This window comes from Lissotriton helveticus, chromosome 9, assembly GCF_964261635.1.
Source record: "Lissotriton helveticus chromosome 9, aLisHel1.1, whole genome shotgun sequence".
In the NCBI taxonomy this organism is placed as follows: Eukaryota; Metazoa; Chordata; class Amphibia; order Caudata; family Salamandridae; genus Lissotriton; species Lissotriton helveticus.
In genome coordinates, this window is record NC_136070.1 from 601,871,683 (window position 1) to 601,886,481 (window position 14,799).

Genomic DNA, 14,799 nt, shown 5'->3' on the forward strand with positions numbered 1-14,799 from the left:
GGCTCTAAACACAAGGTTTGTGGAATGGTTAAAAGTGCATGAAAATGGCCAATTTGCTCACTCTGAGGTCTCAAAAAGTGTTTCTTCACCCCGGGAAGTGAATTAAATACCATTTGGAGGCATTTAATGTTCAAGCAAAAACAGCAGATTTTTGACAAAAGAGATAACACCCCCCCCCCATTACGTCATTCTTCAGAAAGGTGAAAAATGGTCCGTTTTCAAATGTTTTATTTTTGAACCTCAGTTCACATTTGTAGGTGGATTATTAGTTTTAGAGCTAAAATTAGCATGTTTAAAGTGATTTTCATGCTTCCAGGGGCCCGGGAAGTGAATTAAATACCATTTGGAGGCATTTAATGTTCAAGCAAAAACAGCTGATTATTGACAAAAGAGATAACACCCCCCATTACGTCATTCTTCAGAAAGGTGAAAAATGGTCAGTTTTCACATTTATATTTTTGAACGTCAGTTCACATTTGTAGGTGGATTATTAGTTTTAGAGCTAAAATTAGCATGTTTAAAGTGAGTTTCATGCTTCCAGAAGCTCTAATTACAAGATTTGTGGAATGGTTAAAAGTGCATGAAAATGGCCAATTTGCTCACTCTGAGGTCTCAAAAAGTGTTTCTTCACCCCGGGAAGTGAATTAAATACCATTTGGAGGCATTTAATGTTCAAGCAAAAACGGCTGATTTTTGACAAAAGAGATAACACCCCCCCATTACGTCATTCTTCAGAAAGGTGAAAAATGGTCCGTTTTCAAATGTTTTATTTTTGATCGTCAGTTCACATTTGTAGGTGGATTATTAGTTTTAGAGCCAAAATTAGCATGTTTAAAGTGATTTTCATGCTTCCAGGGGCTCTAAACACAAGATTTGTGGAATGGTTAAAAGTGCATGAAAATGGCCAATTTGCTCACTCTGAGGTCTCAAAAAGTGTTTCTTCACCCCGGGAAGTGAATTAAATACCATTTGGAGGCATTTAATGTTCAGGCAAAAATGGCTGATTTTTGACAAAAGAGATAACACCCCCCCCCCATTACGTCATCCTTCAGAAAGGTGAAAAATTGTCTGTTTTCAAATGTTTTTTTTTTAACGTCAGTTCACATTTGTAGGTGGATCATCCGTTTTAGAGCTAAAATTAGCATGTTTAAAGTGATTTTCATGCTTCCAGGGGCCCTAAACACAAGATTTGTGGAATGGTTAAAAGTGCATGAAAATGGCCAATTTGCTCACTCTGAGGTCTCAAAAAGTGTTTCTTCACCCCGGGAAGTGAATTAAATACCATTTGGAGGCATTTAATGTTCAAGCAAAAACAGATGATTATTGACAAAAGAGATAACACCCCCATTACGTCATTCTTCAGAAAGGTGAAAAATGGTCAGTTTCAAATTTTTTTTTTTGAACGTCAGTTCACATTTGTAGGTGGATTATTAGTTTTAGAGCTAAAATTAGCATCTGTAAAGTGATTTTCATGCTTCCAGGGGCTCTAAACACAAGATTTGTGGAATGGTTAAAAGTGCATGAAAATAGCCAATATGCTCACTCTGAGGTCTCAAAAAGTGTTTCTTCACCCCGGGAAGTGAATTAAATACCATTTGGAGGCATTTAATGTTCAAGCAAAAACGGCTGATTTTTGACAAAAGAGATAACACCCCCCATTACGTCATTCTTCAGAAAGGTGAAAAAATGGTCTGTTTTCAAATGTTTTTTTTTTAACGTCAGTTCACATTTATAGGTGGATCACCCGTTTTAGAGAAAAAATTAGCATGTTTAAAGTGATTTTCATGCTTCCAGGGGCTCTAAACACAAGATTTGTGGAATGGTTAAAAGTGAATGAAAATGGCCAATTTGCTCACTCTGAGGTCTCAAAAAGTGTTTCTTCACACCGGGAAGTGAATTAAATACCATTTGGAGGCATTTAATGTTCAAGCAAAAACGGCTGATTTTTGACAAAAGAGATAACACCCCCCCATTACGTCATTCTTGAGAAAGGTGAAAAATGGTCCGTTTTCAAATGTTTTCTTTTTGAACGTCAGTTCACATTTGTAGGTGGATTATTAGTTTTAGAGCTAAAATTAGCATGTTTAAAGTGATTTTCATGCTTCCAGGGGTCCGGGAAGTGAATTAAATACCATTTGGAGGCATTTAATGTTCAAGCAAAAACAGCTGATTATTGACAAAAGAGATAACACCCCCCATTATGTCATTCTTCAGAAAGGTGAAAAATGGTCCGTTTTCAAATGTTTTATTTTTGAACGTCAGTTCACATTTGTAGGTGGATTATTAGTTTTAGAGCTAAAATGAGCATGTTTAAAGTGATTTTCATGCTTCCAGGGGCTCTAAACACAAGATTTGTGGAATGGTTAAAAGTGCATGAAAATGGCCAATTTGCTCACTCTGAGGTCTCAAAAAGTGTTTCTTCAACCCGGGAAGTGAATTAAATACCATTTGGAGGCATTTAATGTTCAAGCAAAAACAGCAGATTTTTGACAAAAGAGATAACACCCCCCCCCATTACGTCATTCTTCAGAAAGGTGAAAAATGGTCCGTTTTCAAATGTTTTATTTTTGAACCTCAGTTCACATTTGTAGGTGGATTATTAGTTTTAGAGCTAAAATTGGCATGTTTAAAGTGATTTTCATGCTTCCAGGGGCCCGGGAAGTGAATTAAATACCATTTGGAGGCATTTAATTTTCAAGCAAAAACAGCTGATTATTGACAAAAGAGATAACACCCCCCATTACGTCATTCTACAGAAAGGTCAAAAATGGTCAGTTTTCACATTTTTATTTTTGAACGTCAGTTCACATTTGTAGGTGGATTATTAGTTTTAGAGCTAAAATTAGCACGTTTAAAGTGATTTTCATGCTTCCAGGGGCTCTAAACACAAGATTTGTAGAATGGTTAAAAGAGCATGAAAATGGCCAATTTGCTCACTCTGAGGTCTCAAAAAGTGTTTCTTCACACCGGGAAGTGAATTAAATACCATTTGGAGGCATTTAATGTTCAAGCAAAAACGGCTGATTTTTGACAAAAGAGATAACACCCCCCCCCATTACGTCATTCTTCAGAAAGGTGAAAAATGGTCCGTTTTCAAATGTTTTATTTTTGAACGTCAGTTCACATTTGTAGGTGGATTATTAGTTTTAGAGCTAAAATTAGCTTGTTTAAAGTGATTTTCATGTTTCCAGGGGCTCTAAACACAAGATTTGTGGAATGGTAAAAAGTGCATGAAAATGGCCAATTTGCTCACTCTGAGGTCTCAAAAAGTGTTTCTTCACCCCGGGAAGTGAATTAAATACCATTTGGAGGCATTTAATGTTCAAGCAAAAAACGGCTGATTTTTGACAAAAGAGATAACACCCCCCCCATTACGTCATCCTTCAGAAAGGTGAAAATGGTCTGTTTGTAAATGTTTTTTTTTTTAACGTCAGTTTACATTTGTAGGTGGATCATCCATTTTAGAGCTAAAATTAGCATGTTTAAAGTGATTTTCATGCTTCCAGGGGCTCTAAACACAAGATTTGTGGAATGGTTAAAAGTGCATGAAAATGGCCAATTTGCTCACTCTGAGGTCTCAAAAAGTGTTTCTTCACCCCGGGAAGTGAATTAAATACCATTTGGAGGCATTTAATGTTCAAGCAAAAACAGCAGATTTTTGACAAAAGAGATAACACCCTCCCATTACGTCATTCTTGAGAAAGGTGAAAAATGGTCCGTTTTCAAATGTTTTATTTTTGAACGTCAGTTCACATTTGTAGGTGGATTATTAGTTTTAGAGCTAAATTAGCATGTTTAAAGTGATTTTCATGCTTCCAGGGGCCCGGGAAGTGAATTAAATACCATTTGGAGGCATTTAATGTTCAAGCAAAAACAGCTAATTTTTGACAAAAGAGATAACACCCCCCCATTACGTCATTCTTCAGAAAGGTGAAAAATGGTCCGTTTTCAAATGTTTTATTTTTGAACGTCAGTTCACATTTGTAGGTGGATTATTAGTTTTAGAGCTAAAATTAGCATGTGTAAAGTGATTTTCATGCTTCCAGGGGCTCTAAACACAAGATTTGTGGAATGGTTAAAAGTGCATGAAAATAGCCAATTTGCTCACTCTGAGGTCTCAAAAAGTGTTTCTTCACCCCGGGAAGTGAATTAAATACCATTTGGAGGCATTTAATGTTCAAGCAAAAACGGCTGATTTTTGACAAAAGAGATAACACCCCCCCATTACGTCATTCTTCAGAAAGGTGAAAAATGGTCCGTTTTCAAATGTTTTATTTTTGAACGTCAGTTCACATTTGTAGGTGGATTATTAGTTTTAGAGCTAAAATTAGCATGTTTAAAGTGATTTTCATGCTTCCAGGGGCTCTAAACACAAGATTTGTGGAATGGTTAAAAGTGCATGAAAATGGCCAATTTGCTCACTCTGAGGTCTCAAAAAGTGTTTCTTCACCCCGGGAAGTGAATTAAATACCATTTGGAGGCATTTAATGTTCAAGCAAAAACGGCTGATTTTTGACAAAAGAGATAACACCCCCCCATTACGTCATTCTTCAGAAAGGTGAAAAATGGTCCGTTTTCAAATGTTTTCTTTTTGAACGTCAGTTCACATTTGTAGGTGGATTATCAGTTTTAGAGCTAAAATTAGCATGTTTAAAGTGATTTTCATGCTTCCAGGGGTCCGGGAAGTGAATTAAATACCATTTAGAGGCATTTAATGTTCAAGCAAAAACAGCTGATTATTGACAAAAGAGATAACACCCCCCATTACGTCATTCTTCAGAAAGGTGAAAAATGGTCAGTTTTCAAATTTCTTATTTTTGAACGTCAGTTCACATTTGTAGGTGGATTATTAGTTTTAGAGCTAAAATTAGCATGTGTAAAGTGATTTTCATGCTTCCAGGGGCTCTAAACACAAGATTTGTGGAATGGTTATAAGTGCATGAAAATGGCCAATTTGCTCACTCTGAGGTCTCAAAAAGTGTTTCTTCACACCGGGAAGTGAATTAAATACCATTTGGAGGCATTTAATGTTCAAACAAAAACGGCTGATTTTTGACAAAAGAGATAACACCCCCCCATTACGTCATTCTTCAGAAAGGTGAAAAATGGTCCGTTTTCAAATGTTGTATTTTTGAACGTTAGTTCACATTTGTAGGTGGATTATTAGTTTTAGAGCTAAAATTTGCATGTTTAAAGTGATTTTCATGCTTCCAGGGTCTCTAAACACAAGATTTGTGGAATGGTTAAAAGTGCATGAAAATGGCCAATTTGCTCACTCTGAGGTCTCAAAAAGTGTTTCTTCACCCCGGAAGTGAATTAAATACCATTTGGAGGCATTTAATGTTCAAGCAAAAACAGCAGATTTTTGACAAAAGAGATAACACCCCCCCCATTACGTCATTCTTGAGAAAGGTGAAAAATGGTCCGTTTTCAAATGTTTTCTTTTTGAACGTCAGTTCACATTTGTAGGTGGATTATTAGTTTTAGAGCTAAAATTAGCATGTTTAAAGTGATTTTCATGCTTCCAGGGGTCCGGGAAGTGAATTAAATATCATTTGGAGGCATTTAATGTTCAAGCAAAAACAGCTGATTATTGACAAAAGAGATAACACCCCCCATTATGCCATTCTTCAGAAAGGTGAAAAATGGTTAGTTTTCAAATTTTTATTTTTGAACGTCAGATCACATTTGTAGGTGGATTATTAGTTTTAGAGTTAAAATTAGCATGTGTAAAGTGATTTTCATGCTTCCAGGGGCTCTAAACACAAGATTTGTGGAATGGTTAAAAGTGCATGAAAATGGCCAATTTGCTCACTCTGAGGTCTCAAAAAGTGTTTCTTCACCCCGGGAAGTGAATTAAATATCATTTGGAGGCATTTAATGTTCAAGCAAAAACAGCTGATTATTGACAAAAGAGATAACACCCCCCATTATGTCATTCTTCAGAAAGGTGAAAAATGGTTAGTTTTCAAATTTTTATTTTTGAACGTCATTTCACATTTGTAGGTGGATTATTAGTTTTAGAGCTAAAATTAGCATGTGTAAAGTGATTTTCATGCTTCCAGGGGCTCTAAACACAAGGTTTGTGGAATGGTTAAAAGTGCATGAAAATGGCCAATTTGCTCACTCTGAGGTCTCAAAAAGTGTTTCTTCACCCCGGGAAGTGAATTAAATACCATTTGGAGGCATTTAATGTTCAAGCAAAAACAGCAGATTTTTGACAAAAGAGATAACACCCCCCCCCATTACGTCATTCTTCAGAAAGGTGAAAAATGGTCCGTTTTCAAATGTTTTATTTTTGAACCTCAGTTCACATTTGTAGGTGGATTATTAGTTTTAGAGCTAAAATTAGCATGTTTAAAGTGATTTTCATGCTTCCAGGGGCCCGGGAAGTGAATTAAATACCATTTGGAGGCATTTAATGTTCAAGCAAAAACAGCTGATTATTGACAAAAGAGATAACACCCCCCATTACGTCATTCTTCAGAAAGGTGAAAAATGGTCAGTTTTCACATTTATATTTTTGAACGTCAGTTCACATTTGTAGCTGGATTATTAGTTTTAGAGCTAAAATTAGCATGTTTAAAGTGAGTTTCATGCTTCCAGAAGCTCTAATTACAAGATTTGTGGAATGGTTAAAAGTGCATGAAAATGGCCAATTTGCTCACTCTGAGGTCTCAAAAAGTGTTTCTTCACCCCGGGAAGTGAATTAAATACCATTTGGAGGCATTTAATGTTCAAGCAAAAACGGCTGATTTTTGACAAAAGAGATAACACCCCCCCATTACGTCATTCTTCAGAAAGGTGAAAAATGGTCCGTTTTCAAATGTTTTATTTTTGATCGTCAGTTCACATTTGTAGGTGGATTATTAGTTTTAGAGCCAAAATTAGCATGTTTAAAGTGATTTTCATGCTTCCAGGGGCTCTAAACACAAGATTTGTGGAATGGTTAAAAGTGCATGAAAATGGCCAATTTGCTCACTCTGAGGTCTCAAAAAGTGTTTCTTCACCCCGGGAAGTGAATTAAATACCATTTGGAGGCATTTAATGTTCAAGCAAAAATGGCTGATTTTTGACAAAAGAGATAACACCCCCCCCCATTACGTCATCCTTCAGAAAGGTGAAAAATTGTCTGTTTTCAAATGTTTTTTTTTTAACGTCAGTTCACATTTGTAGGTGGATCATCCGTTTTAGAGCTAAAATTAGCATGTTTAAAGTGATTTTCATGCTTCCAGGGGCCCTAAACACAAGATTTGTGGAATGGTTAAAAGTGCATGAAAATGGCCAATTTGCTCACTCTGAGGTCTCAAAAAGTGTTTCTTCACCCAGGGAAGTGAATTAAATACCATTTGGAGGCATTTAATGTTCAAGCAAAAACGGCTGATTTTTGACAAAGGAGATAACACCCCCCCATTACGTCATGCTTCAGAAAGGTGAAAAATGGTCCAGTTTTCAAATGTTTTATTTTCGAACATCAGTTCACATTTGTAGGTGGATTATTAGTTTTAGAGCTAAAATTAGCATGTTTAAAGTGATTTTCATGCTTCCAGGGGCTCTAAACACAAGATTTGTGGAATGGTTAAAAGTGCATGAAAATGGCCAATTTGCTCACTCTGAGGTCTCAAAAAGTGTTTCTTCACCCCGGGAAGTGAATTAAATACCATTTGGAGGCATTTAATGTTCAAGCAAAAACAGATGATTATTGACAAAAGAGATAACACCCCCATTACGTCATTCTTCAGAAAGGTGAAAAATGGTCAGTTTCAAAAATTTTTTTTTGAACGTCAGTTCACATTTGTAGGTGGATTATTAGTTTTAGAGCTAAAATTAGCATCTGTAAAGTGATTTTCATGCTTCCAGGGGCTCTAAACACAAGATTTGTGGAATGGTTAAAAGTGCATGAAAATAGCCAATATGCTCACTCTGAGGTCTCAAAAAGTGTTTCTTCACCCCGGGAAGTGAATTAAATACCATTTGGAGGCATTTAATGTTCAAGCAAAAACGGCTGATTTTTGACAAAAGAGATAACACCCCCCATTACGTCATTCTTCAGAAAGGTGAAAAAATGGTCTGTTTTCAAATGTTTTTTTTTTAACGTCAGTTCACATTTATAGGTGGATCACCCGTTTTAGAGAAAAAATTAGCATGTTTAAAGTGATTTTCATGCTTCCAGGGGCTCTAAACACAAGATTTGTGGAATGGTTAAAAGTGAATGAAAATGGCCAATTTGCTCACTCTGAGGTCTCAAAAAGTGTTTCTTCACACCGGGAAGTGAATTAAATACCATTTGGAGGCATTTAATGTTCAAGCAAAAACGGCTGATTTTTGACAAAAGAGATAACACCCCCCCATTACGTCATTCTTGAGAAAGGTGAAAAATGGTCCGTTTTCAAATGTTTTCTTTTTGAACGTCAGTTCACATTTGTAGGTGGATTATTAGTTTTAGAGCTAAAATTAGCATGTTTAAAGTGATTTTCATGCTTCCAGGGGTCCGGGAAGTGAATTAAATACCATTTGGAGGCATTTAATGTTCAAGCAAAAACAGCTGATTATTGACAAAAGAGATAACACCCCCCATTATGTCATTCTTCAGAAAGGTGAAAAATGGTCCGTTTTCAAATGTTTTATTTTTGAACGTCAGTTCACATTTGTAGGTGGATTATTAGTTTTAGAGCTAAAATTAGCATGTTTAAAGTGATTTTCATGCTTCCAGGGGCTCTAAACACAAGATTTGTGGAATGGTTAAAAGTGCATGAAAATGGCCAATTTGCTCACTCTGAGGTCTCAAAAAGTGTTTCTTCAACCCGGGAAGTGAATTAAATACCATTTGGAGGCATTTAATGTTCAAGCAAAAACAGCAGATTTTTGACAAAAGAGATAACACCCCCCCCCATTACGTCATTCTTCAGAAAGGTGAAAAATGGTCCGTTTTCAAATGTTTTATTTTTGAACCTCAGTTCACATTTGTAGGTGGATTATTAGTTTTAGAGCTAAAATTGGCATGTTTAAAGTGATTTTCATCCTTCCAGGGGCCCGGGAAGTGAATTAAATACCATTTGGAGGCATTTAATTTTCAAGCAAAAACAGCTGATTATTGACAAAAGAGATAACACCCCCCATTACGTCATTCTACAGAAAGGTAAAAAATGGTCAGTTTTCACATTTTTATTTTTGAACGTCAGTTCACATTTGTAGGTGGATTATTAGTTTTAGAGCTAAAATTAGCACGTTTAAAGTGATTTTCATGCTTCCAGGGGCTCTAAACACAAGATTTGTAGAATGGTTAAAAGTGCATGAAAATGGCCAATTTGCTCACTCTGAGGTCTCAAAAAGTGTTTCTTCACACCGGGAAGTGAATTAAATACCATTTGGAGGCATTTAATGTTCAAGCAAAAACGGCTGATTTTTGACAAAAGAGATAACACCCCCCCCCATTACGTCATTCTTCAGAAAGGTGAAATATGGTCCGTTTTCAAATGTTTTATTTTTGAACGTCAGTTCACATTTGTAGGTGGATTATTAGTTTTAGAGCTAAAATTAGCTTGTTTAAAGTGATTTTCATGTTTCCAGGGGCTCTAAACACAAGATTTGTGGAATGGTAAAAAGTGCATGAAAATGGCCAATTTGCTCACTCTGAGGTCTCAAAAAGTGTTTCTTCACCCCGGGAAGTGAATTAAATACCATTTGGAGGCATTTAATGTTCAAGCAAAAACGGCTGATTTTTGACAAAAGAGATAACACCCCCCCCATTACGTCATCCTTCAGAAAGGTGAAAATGGTCTGTTTGTAAATGTTTTTTTTTTTAACGTCAGTTTACATTTGTAGGTGGATCATCCATTTTAGAGCTAAAATTAGCATGTTTAAAGTGATTTTCATGCTTCCAGGGGCTCTAAACACAAGATTTGTGGAATGGTTAAAAGTGCATGAAAATGGCCAATTTGCTCACTCTGAGGTCTCAAAAAGTGTTTCTTCACCCCGGGAAGTGAATTAAATACCATTTGGAGGCATTTAATGTTCAAGCAAAAACAGCAGATTTTTGACAAAAGAGATAACACCCCCCCCCATTACGTCATTCTTCAGAAAGGTGAAAAATGGTCCGTTTTCAAATGTTTTATTTTTGAACCTCAGTTCACATTTGTAGGTGGATTATTAGTTTTAGAGCTAAAATTAGCATGTGTAAAGTGATTTTCATGCTTCCAGGGGCTCTAAACACAAGGTTTGTGGAATGGTTAAAAGTGCATGAAAATGGCCAATTTGCTCACTCTGAGGTCTCAAAAAGTGTTTCTTCACCCCGGGAAGTGAATTAAATACCATTTGGAGGCATTTAATGTTCAAGCAAAAACAGCAGATTTTTGACAAAAGAGATAACACCCCCCCCCATTACGTCATTCTTCAGAAAGGTGAAAAATGGTCCGTTTTCAAATGTTTTATTTTTGAACCTCAGTTCACATTTGTAGGTGGATTATTAGTTTTAGAGCTAAAATTAGCATGTTTAAAGTGATTTTCATGCTTCCAGGGGCCCGGGAAGTGAATTAAATACCATTTGGAGGCATTTAATGTTCAAGCAAAAACAGCTGATTATTGACAAAAGAGATAACACCCCCCATTACGTCATTCTTCAGAAAGGTGAAAAATGGTCAGTTTTCACATTTATATTTTTGAACGTCAGTTCACATTTGTAGCTGGATTATTAGTTTTAGAGCTAAAATTACCATGTTTAAAGTGAGTTTCATGCTTCCAGAAGCTCTAATTACAAGATTTGTGGAATGGTTAAAAGTGCATGAAAATGGCCAATTTGCTCACTCTGAGGTCTCAAAAAGTGTTTCTTCACCCCGGGAAGTGAATTAAATACCATTTGGAGGCATTTAATGTTCAAGCAAAAACGGCTGATTTTTGACAAAAGAGATAACACCCCCCCATTACGTCATTCTTCAGAAAGGTGAAAAATGGTCCGTTTTCAAATGTTTTATTTTTGATCGTCAGTTCACATTTGTAGGTGGATTATTAGTTTTAGAGCCAAAATTAGCATGTTTAAAGTGATTTTCATGCTTCCAGGGGCTCTAAACACAAGATTTGTGGAATGGTTAAAAGTGCATGAAAATGGCCAATTTGCTCACTCTGAGGTCTCAAAAAGTGTTTCTTCACCCCGGGAAGTGAATTAAATACCATTTGGAGGCATTTAATGTTCAAGCAAAAATGGCTGATTTTTGACAAAAGAGATAACACCCCCCCCCCATTACGTCATCCTTCAGAAAGGTGAAAAATTGTCTGTTTTCAAATGTTTTTTTTTTAACGTCAGTTCACATTTGTAGGTGGATCATCCGTTTTAGAGCTAAAATTAGCATGTTTAAAGTGATTTTCATGCTTCCAGGGGCCCTAAACACAAGATTTGTGGAATGGTTAAAAGTGCATGAAAATGGCCAATTTGCTCACTCTGAGGTCTCAAAAAGTGTTTCTTCACCCCGGGAAGTGAATTAAATACCATTTGGAGGCATTTAATGTTCAAGCAAAAACGGCTGATTTTTGACAAAGGAGATAACACCCCCCCATTACGTCATGCTTCAGAAAGGTGAAAAATGGTCCCGTTTTCAAATGTTTTATTTTCGAACATCAGTTCACATTTGTAGGTGGATTATTAGTTTTAGAGCTAAAATTAGCATGTTTAAAGTGATTTTCATGCTTCCAGGGGCTCTAAACACAAGATTTGTGGAATGGTTAAAAGTGCATGAAAATGGCCAATTTGCTCACTCTGAGGTCTCAAAAAGTGTTTCTTCACCCCGGGAAGTGAATTAAATACCATTTGGAGGCATTTAATGTTCAAGCAAAAACAGATGATTATTGACAAAAGAGATAACACCCCCATTACGTCATTCTTCAGAAAGGTGAAAAATGGTCAGTTTCAAAATTTTTTTTTTGAACGTCAGTTCACATTTGTAGGTGGATTATTAGTTTTAGAGCTAAAATTAGCATCTGTAAAGTGATTTTCATGCTTCCAGGGGCTCTAAACACAAGATTTGTGGAATGGTTAAAAGTGCATGAAAATAGCCAATATGCTCACTCTGAGGTCTCAAAAAGTGTTTCTTCACCCCGGGAAGTGAATTAAATACCATTTGGAGGCATTTAATGTTCAAGCAAAAACGGCTGATTTTTGACAAAAGAGATAACACCCCCCATTACGTCATTCTTCAGAAAGGTGAAAAAATGGTCTGTTTTCAAATGTTTTTTTTTTAACGTCAGTTCACATTTATAGGTGGATCACCCGTTTTAGAGAAAAAATTAGCATGTTTAAAGTGATTTTCATGCTTCCAGGGGCTCTAAACACAAGATTTGTGGAATGGTTAAAAGTGAATGAAAATGGCCAATTTGCTCACTCTGAGGTCTCAAAAAGTGTTTCTTCACACCGGGAAGTGAATTAAATACCATTTGGAGGCATTTAATGTTCAAGCAAAAACGGCTGATTTTTGACAAAAGAGATAACACCCCCCCATTACGTCATTCTTGAGAAAGGTGAAAAATGGTCCGTTTTCAAATGTTTTCTTTTTGAACGTCAGTTCACATTTGTAGGTGGATTATTAGTTTTAGAGCTAAAATTAGCATGTTTAAAGTGATTTTCATGCTTCCAGGGGTCCGGGAAGTGAATTAAATACCATTTGGAGGCATTTAATGTTCAAGCAAAAACAGCTGATTATTGACAAAAGAGATAACACCCCCCATTATGTCATTCTTCAGAAAGGTGAAAAATGGTCCGTTTTCAAATGTTTTATTTTTGAACGTCAGTTCACATTTGTAGGTGGATTATTAGTTTTAGAGCTAAAATTAGCATGTTTAAAGTGATTTTCATGCTTCCAGGGGCTCTAAACACAAGATTTGTGGAATGGTTAAAAGTGCATGAAAATGGCCAATTTGCTCACTCTGAGGTCTCAAAAAGTGTTTCTTCAACCCGGGAAGTGAATTAAATACCATTTGGAGGCATTTAATGTTCAAGCAAAAACAGCAGATTTTTGACAAAAGAGATAACACCCCCCCCCATTACGTCATTCTTCAGAAAGGTGAAAAATGGTCCGTTTTCAAATGTTTTATTTTTGAACCTCAGTTCACATTTGTAGGTGGATTATTAGTTTTAGAGCTAAAATTGGCATGTTTAAAGTGATTTTCATGCTTCCAGGGGCCCGGGAAGTGAATTAAATACCATTTGGAGGCATTTAATTTTCAAGCAAAAACAGCTGATTATTGACAAAAGAGATAACACCCCCCATTACGTCATTCTACAGAAAGGTAAAAAATGGTCAGTTTTCACATTTTTATTTTTGAACGTCAGTTCACATTTGTAGGTGGATTATTAGTTTTAGAGCTAAAATTAGCACGTTTAAAGTGATTTTCATGCTTCCAGGGGCTCTAAACACAAGATTTGTAGAATGGTTAAAAGTGCATGAAAATGGCCAATTTGCTCACTCTGAGGTCTCAAAAAGTGTTTCTTCACACCGGGAAGTGAATTAAATACCATTTGGAGGCATTTAATGTTCAAGCAAAAACGGCTGATTTTTGACAAAAGAGATAACACCCCCCCCCATTACGTCATTCTTCAGAAAGGTGAAATATGGTCCGTTTTCAAATGTTTTATTTTTGAACGTCAGTTCACATTTGTAGGTGGATTATTAGTTTTAGAGCTAAAATTAGCTTGTTTAAAGTGATTTTCATGTTTCCAGGGGCTCTAAACACAAGATTTGTGGAATGGTAAAAAGTGCATGAAAATGGCCAATTTGCTCACTCTGAGGTCTCAAAAAGTGTTTCTTCACCCCGGGAAGTGAATTAAATACCATTTGGAGGCATTTAATGTTCAAGCAAAAACGGCTGATTTTTGACAAAAGAGATAACACCCCCCCCATTACGTCATCCTTCAGAAAGGTGAAAATGGTCTGTTTGTAAATGTTTTTTTTTTTAACGTCAGTTTACATTTGTAGGTGGATCATCCATTTTAGAGCTAAAATTAGCATGTTTAAAGTGATTTTCATGCTTCCAGGGGCTCTAAACACAAGATTTGTGGAATGGTTAAAAGTGCATGAAAATGGCCAATTTGCTCACTCTGAGGTCTCAAAAAGTGTTTCTTCACCCCGGGAAGTGAATTAAATACCATTTGGAGGCATTTAATGTTCAAGCAAAAACAGCAGATTTTTGACAAAAGAGATAACACCCTCCCATTACGTCATTCTTGAGAAAGGTGAAAAATGGTCCGTTTTCAAATGTTTTATTTTTGAACGTCAGTTCACATTTGTAGGTGGATTATTAGTTTTAGAGCTAAAATTAGCATGTTAAAGTGATTTTCATGCTTCCAGGGGTCCGGGAAGTGAATTAAATACCATTTGGAGGCATTTAATGTTCAAGCAAAAACAGCTGATTATTGACAAAAGAGATAACACTCCCCTTAAGTCATTCTTCAGAAAGGTGCAAAATGGTCAGTTTTCAAATTTTTATTTTTGAACGTCAGTTCACATTTGTAGGTGGATTATTAGTTTTAGAGCTAAAATTAGCACGTTTAAAGTGATTTTCATGCTTCCAGGGGCTCTAAACACAAGATTTGTAGAATGGTTAAAAGTGCATGAAAATGGCCAATTTGCTCACTCTGAGGTCTCAAAAAGTGTTTCTTCACACCGGGAAGTGAATTAAATACCATTTGGAGGCATTTAATGTTCAAGCAAAAACGGCTGATTTTTGACAAAAGAGATAACACCCCCCCCCATTACGTCATTCTTCAGAAAGGTGAAATATGGTCCGTTTTCAAATGTTTTATTTTTGAACGTC